This window comes from Callospermophilus lateralis, chromosome 1 (assembly GCF_048772815.1).
Source record: "Callospermophilus lateralis isolate mCalLat2 chromosome 1, mCalLat2.hap1, whole genome shotgun sequence".
NCBI classification, from domain to species: Eukaryota; Metazoa; Chordata; class Mammalia; order Rodentia; family Sciuridae; genus Callospermophilus; species Callospermophilus lateralis.
The window spans coordinates 124760771-124768123 of NC_135305.1; the positions used below are offsets into that span (position 1 = coordinate 124760771).

Sequence of the window (7353 nt, forward strand, 5' to 3'; positions counted from 1 at the left end):
TGTCTTGAGACTGGAGTTTGTTTTGTGACTGTGGTGGGAGGGAGTGAGAGAAAAGGAAACTTTCTAATGGAATTTCCAGGGAACATTTTTCATGGCTGACATTTTACTAACTGTCAAAATACTGCTGAAGCCTGACCACGCTTTAGAAAGTTTTCATGACCATCCCGGGGTTCCCACCCATCCTGCACCAACGCCAGCTGGCCTGGCGCAAGTCCTTGTCTGGGCCCTGGCCCGGCCCCAGGTTGGAGAAGCCAAGGCGGCGGCGCTGGGATCCGGAGGGTCCATTCTTGTGATTCTCAATGGAGAGTGAAAGTACAGATTCATAATGAAAACCAGCCCCTGGTGGCCACTAATTCTCAAAAGACGGAGGCTGCCTCTTCGTGTTCAAGATGCCCCATGCGAAACACCAGAGGAGGAACCTAAGAGACCCCCTGCCCAAGAGGAACCTAGTCAAGCACAGGCCTCCAAAGAGGTGGCTGAGTCCAACTCTTGCAAGTTTCCAACTGGGATCAAGATTATTAACCACCCTACCATGCCCAACATGCAGGTGGTGGCCATCCCCAACAATGCTGATATCCAAAGCATCATCACAGCATTGACTGCCAAAGGAAAGAAGAGTGACAGCAGTGGGCCCAACAAATTCATCCTTATCAGCTGTGGGAGAGCCTCAACTCACTCTTCAGGACATCAACCTCAACTCCAGACAAGCAATGATTCTAAGAGGACAGAAGTTATTACAGACATTTTGGGACCAAAGCCTGCCACTAGGGATGCAAATGTTCTTAGACCACCTGGACCCATTCTGGGGCAGAGACTGGAGAACTGTGCTGGTGGAGACACAGCATCCTACACCCTGGACAACAGCTTAACCAACATCCAATGGCTTGGAAAGATGAGTTCTGATGGACTGGGCTCCTGTAGCATCAAACAAGAGATGGAGGAAAAAGAGAATTGTCACTCAGAGCAGAGTCAGGTTAAGATGGAAGAGCCCTCAGGAACATCAACATCCTGGCAGGACTCTGTGTCTCAGTGACTACCTTACTCTTACATGGCCATGATACAGTTTGCCATCAACAGCACTGAGAGGATGCGCATCTTGAAGGACATCTATACTTGGATTGAGGACCACTTCCCCTATTTTAAGCATATTGCCAAGCCAGGCTGGAAGAATTCCATTCACCACAACCTTTCCCTCCATGAGATGTTTGTTCGGGAGACATCTGCCAATGGCAAGGTCTCCTTTTGGACCATTCACCCCAGTGTCAATCGCTACTTGACGTTGGACCAAGTGTTTAAGCAGCAGAAATGACCCAAAATGGAACTCTCACTGGGTGCACGGTGGAAGATGAAGCCTCTGCTTCCTTGGGTCAGCTCATACCTGGTGCCCATCCGGTTCCCAGTGAACCAGTCACTGGTGCTGCAGCCCTCAGTGAAGGTGCCACTGTCCCTGGCAGGTTCACTCATGAGCTCCGAACTTGCCCATCATAGCTAGCGAGTTCGCATTGCCCCCAAGCTTCTGGGCTTCCAGTCTTGGTTAAGCAGGTCACCCTACCCTCAGATTGTGCATATAGTCTTCTAGATTCTCTTTTAGGATTTCTGCTACTAGCTGATGAGGGCATAGCCCCTCTTCCTGCTGTGGGTCCAGTGAAGGAGGAGAAACCCCTGCTTGGAGAAGGGCTGTTGCCTTTGCTTCCAGTTCAGTCCCAAGGAAGAGGAAACTCAGCATGGGGAGGACATGCCACAATTAGCAAGACCCATCAAAGTGGAGAGCCCTCCCTTGGAAGAATGGCCCTCCCCATGCCCATCATTCAAAGAGGAGCTGTCTCACTCCTGGGAGGATTCATCCTGCTCTCCCACCCCAAGACCCAAGAAGTCCTACAGTGGGCTTAAGTCCCCAGCCCGATGTGTCTCAGAAATGCTCGTGATTAAAGGAAGGGAGAAGAGGGAGATGAGCCGGTCTCGAAGGAAACAGCATCTGCAGCCTTCCTGTCTGGATGAGCCCGAGCTGGTCTTCTCAGAGGGCCCCAGCACATCCCGAAGAGCTACTGAGGCCCCCTCCTGGCAGAGCCTGTCTTCCACCTGAGCTGCCTCCAGGAGGAGGGAGGACCTTTCAAGACCCCCATTAAGGAGACTCTGCCCATCTCCTCCACACCGAGCAAATCTATCCTCCCCCAAACCCCTGAATCCCGGAGGCTCACACCCCCAACCAAAGCACAGGGTCTTGATTTCAGCCCAGTACAAACCCTCCAGGGCGCCTTTGGCTCCCTGCCTGACTCCCTGGGGCTGATGGATCTGAGCACCACACCGCTGAAAAGCATTTCCCTCTTTGACTCACCCTGAGAGCTCCTCAGTTCAAAAGCCTTTGGTCTTGCCTCTGACCCCTTTAGTAGCTCTTCCCCCTCTGATCTGGAAGTTCCCAAGCCAGGCTCCCCAGAGCTACAGGTTCCCAGTCTTTCAGCCAATCGTTCTCTGACTGAAGGTCTGTTTCTGGATACGATGATTGACAGCCTCAGCAAGATCCTGCTGGATATCAGCTTCCCTGGCCTGGAGGAGGACCCATTGGGCCCTGACAACATCAATTGGTCTAAGTTTATTCCTGAACTACATAGAGACTGGACTTGACCTTGCCTTGCTGCTCAAGCTGTCCACCATTCCAGGCATTCATGTGGCAGGGCAGTCCCAAGGCTCAGTGTACCCCAATTCCTCTGAGTGAGGACAGCAGATAGGGACCGTGCTGCTCCTCTTAGCTCCCCAGCCTGATTATGCCAAGGCAGCAGTCACACCTTAACTGCTGCTGGGACCTTTGCAAACAGTAGGGTAAATGGTCTCTGTGCCACCTATGCTTCTTGAGAGAATCTAATTCCTCTACTCTCCCCGCCATAAGCTGAAGGCTGAGAATGTCAAAAGTAATGGTACCCCAAACCATTTTCATTCTGTGCCCAGCAGTCTCACCTTCCCTGCTCCTTGTAGGGTGACCCTTGTAAACAGTGTAAATTTTCCAAATTATCCTCTAATTATAAATGTAATAAGCTTATTTCCTTAGATCATTATCTAGAGACTGCCAGAAGGTGGGCAGGGTAACAAGGGGTTGCAATTTGCCTCTGTTCCTTGCTTTTGGTTCCTGAAGAAGGGAAGGACATGCAGTGCAGGTTTCTTCCTGACCCGAGGTACCTAGCTCAAGGGTTCTTTACTGTAGGCACCCAATCTTCTTCCCAGGGTCCCTCTTATTGCTCCTTCCTCCTACCTCCCCATGTTTCCAAGTCAGCTTTCCTGCAAGAAATCCTGGTTTAAAAGGTCTCATATCGGGTCAAGAGTTGAATTTGGGGGTGGTTGAATAAATGCATCTACAGCAAAGAGAATAAGTGCCCAGATGTGCCCCCTATTATATGTTTCTCTGATAATGTCCCTAATCATGCCAGGGAGACTAGAATTGACGAGAACTCAGGCGGAGGCTTGAGAAGGTAGAAAGGACCCCTGACCTGCCTGGCTTCCTTAGCTTGCACCTCAGCTTTGCAAAGAGCCACCCTGGGCCCCAGCTGACTGCATGTACATGAGCCAGATCAATCACACTATTGTAACTACCTACCAAATAAAATCCAGGGTGGGAAAAAAAAAAGTTTTCATGAAAACAAGAAGATGCATTTAATGAGCCCACATGTGGCTCTTTCCATGTTCCTGTGCTGACATTTGAACTTTTTGAATGTGTGGATTTAATTGTACTTGATGAATCACGGATTCATAATTTCTGTCTGTTCTCCTTTGAGGACACTCATTTCCTATATAATAAGTCACATGATTATCCAACAGGTTACTGATATTTTTTTTTTTCTGTTTTTGGGAAGATTCTTTTACTGTTCAATTTTCCCTTCTGTGTATTTTATTGATTAGTTTATATTATGAGGCTAATCAGGGTGACTCCTGTTTAGCATCTATTTTTCATTTCCTATCTCCAGGAGAATGTCCATCTGTAATCATTCCACACATTTCTCTCCTTTAAACTTTAATTTCCTTCCTGTAACTTTTCTAGATTTCCATTCACTTCAATAGTGTTTGCCCTTATTTCTGGGATGGATTTTGCAATGGGTGCCCTAAAGCCTTTGTCAGAGAAATGTAACACTTCTGTCATCTCCTGACTGTCTTTCACATGAATGTTGAGCTTCCCTAAATCCATTATATATCAAGATAGTTGGACTCTATTCCAGACTTCCAATATTATTTTATAAAACTCTTGCATCTTGTTAAGATCCTATCTCAGGTTACTTTATAAAAGTTTTGCAATACTCTTTGCATTTACTTTGTATATACACCATACAGTCTCCCACTTGGAAACTGGTTGTGGACTATCCCTACCCCTCAATCCTGTTTTCAGTTTTTGCATCTTCTTTAGTATCAGATCCATGTGTCTGCAGTATAGAGGTAAGGCCATAATAAGATCATAAGTGATCTGGGTGGTTGCTTTCCCAACCTCATCTCTCTCAACCTCCTTAAACCTTATCTGTGGTGTTTCCCCTTCTCCCGCTGGTTTAACAAAGTGTATGTTTATTGCTGAGCACTTCTATGCCTATACATGTGTCCAGGCTGAGTACCAGGAAGACAAGGCAATAGAACCAAGGAAGCTTCATGCCATCCTCTTGGATGCACTCTAGATCAGGTCCTTGCTCCTTCTGCTGTGACTGCTGTCAGTGAAGCCAAATGTCCTGAAGGATGGGGTATTGAAAATGGACAGCAGGAAAACAAAACATGATTCCTCAATCCTACTCAGAGCACCAAGAGTCACCTTTCTCAGGATGGAACACTGAACAAGGGGTTTGTCCTGTCTCATATGGGATCCCTTTCAGTCCCAGGGCTGCCTGGAGTCCAAGCAAGGGAGAAAAAAGGACGAGCAGAAATCTCACCTCTGAGTCCTGTCTTCCTACCTTCCCTTCTGTGGCTTGTATTTCAGGGTTCACACACAGCTGTTTCATGCATTTTGGGGCCCATTTTCTTTTTTTAACTTTTTTTGATAGAGAAACTATTACCTGCAAAAACAATAACATGTTGTTTTCAATATGGAAATTTAATTAGTATAAAGTAAGTAAATATGAAAATACAGAGACTGAAAAAGCATTTCATAAATTTTTATGAGAAGCATCAGGAAGAAACATTTCTGTGGTTCTGTTTCTCCTGTGTTCCAAGGTTCAGAGAGCTGGTTTTATCATGGACAATGAGATACAGAGGAAAATAAAACAAAAAAAGCAGAAAAAACACATCTCTGTGACTCAGCAAATAAAACAGATAAATTGGAATGAATTTTCAGACAATTATGGAGTTCACCATAAAACCATATGACTGTTGTAGATACAGATGACTTATTTTTCTGTCTTACTGTTCTTTTTCTCATTCATTTGTCCATAGATTACCTGCATTAGCAATGCCATTAATAGTGTTCATTTCAAAATTTTAGTTCAGAGAGGTATGCAGATGTTCAGATGCTTATCTTGCAATCACACAACTTGCTTCACATGAAAACAGCTGTGTATCTCAGATTAGCTTACTTTAAGAAGAAAGATACTTTCTGCTGTCATTGAGAAGTTCTTTAAGAATTGCTTACTTTAGCTGGGTGCAATGGTGTACACCTTTAATCCCAGCTACTTGGGAGCCTGAGGTAGGAGAATCATGAGTTAAAATCCAGCCTCAGCACACTTAGAGAAGCCCTAAATAATTTAGCAAGACCCTGTCTCTAAATATCTCAGGTTTCACTAGGTGGCACAGTCTAATATTAGAATCCTTTCCTTCCTCTGAAGAGATCTATGAAATGGACTCAGCAAACAGTGATTTTTTTGTGAAGTTGGCCTGGACTTCATTAAGACTGAATAGAAGGATTTTTTTTTTTCAATTTCATGGGAGGCTCACACCAGGCTTATACAAAAGTCTTCCACCATGAACTAGTATTTCACCACACAATTGGCTCAATTTTCATTCCAATTTTTTTGGACATGACCATTATGAGATTTAAAAAAAAATTGCTAGTATCACTTAAAAGTATTTATTACTAAATTGTTTTTGATGCAAGATTAGGATGCACAGAGTACTCATGATTACATTAATGTGCTGGCAAACATTTTGTAGTGAGAGGGCATGTGTGATGAAGTAAAAATAATTGTAATAGCAATGATGATGATGGTGGTGGTAGTGGTGATATTGATGAGAACAAGGAAGAGAACAGGAGCAGAAGAAGAGGGAGGAGAAGGGGGGAGGAGAACAGGGATGTTGGAGGTGGCATAAGCACACAGATGAACTGTGGTACCAAACACATCCTGTGTTCTGTAGCATCACCCATGCTGTGATGGGAGAAGGAGTAAAATCAGTTTTGATTCCTATTTGTGAAGTAAGGAAACTTCCCTGAGGGGTGTCACATAGGTCTCTCTGAACCGGACCCTTTGTAGTAAGACTAAAGCTTATTCTGCACTTTTTATTCTTCTATCAAAACACATGGACCAGAGACAGATTTTACATTTGGACATTCAATTACGTGGCCCACTGTCAAGCACACTGCAGAGGCCACTTCTCTGTGCTGTGCTGAGAAGGACAGGGTGGGTGAGGCTGACATAGAGTGAGACTGCACTCTCTGTCCAACCCTCTCAGGTAAAAGATGGTTTAAGGGTCCCCTGCAGAGGGAAGTTCCTGCTCTGAGGCTCATACACTGGCAGGGGGCAGCAGAACTGCAGCAAGGAGCAGTCAAAACAGAAGCTCCAGATGCCCTGGGGAGCCCAAGAGGAAGGCCAGCTGTGGTGTTCAACGGGTGTTTAAGGAGCAGTCCCCAGATTGAAAGGAGAATTCATTCTATAGCCTTGGGTTGTAATGAGCAAGGGTTTTGAGGATCAGACTTAGAGTGGGTCAACCCACAATTATGCCAGGAGCCTGGGCAAAAGAGGGCTTTCCCTGGGAAATGCACTAGAGGAGCTGGTCCCAGGTATCAGGCTGGGCAGCTGCTGCAAGGCTGACTCTTTTGCATACAAAATGAAATTAAACCTGTCTCTCTCCCTGCACAAAACTCAACTCAAAGTGGGTCAAAGACTTAGGAACTAGAACAGAGACATTGCACCTAATAGAAGAAAAAGTAGGTCCAAATCTTCACCATGTCAGCCTAGGACCTGACTTCCTTAACAAGACTCCTAAAGCACAAGAAGTAAAATTAAGAATCAATAAATGAGATGGATTCAAATGAAAAGCTTCTTCTCAGCAAAGGAAACATCAATAATGTGAGGAGAAAGCCTACAGATCAGGAGAAAATCTTTACCACATGCACCTCCAATAAAGCATTAATCTCTAGGATATATAAAAAGCTCAAAAAACTTAACACCAAAAAAAAAA

The 7353-nt window shown here is 45.2% G+C and overlaps 1 pseudogene; it reads left to right on the forward strand.

Annotated features, from left to right (window-relative positions):
• Positions 1-325: 325 nt before the first annotated feature.
• Positions 326-2622, forward strand: LOC143398373 (forkhead box protein M1 pseudogene; annotated as a pseudogene).
• The last annotated feature ends 4731 nt before the right edge of the window (positions 2623-7353 follow it).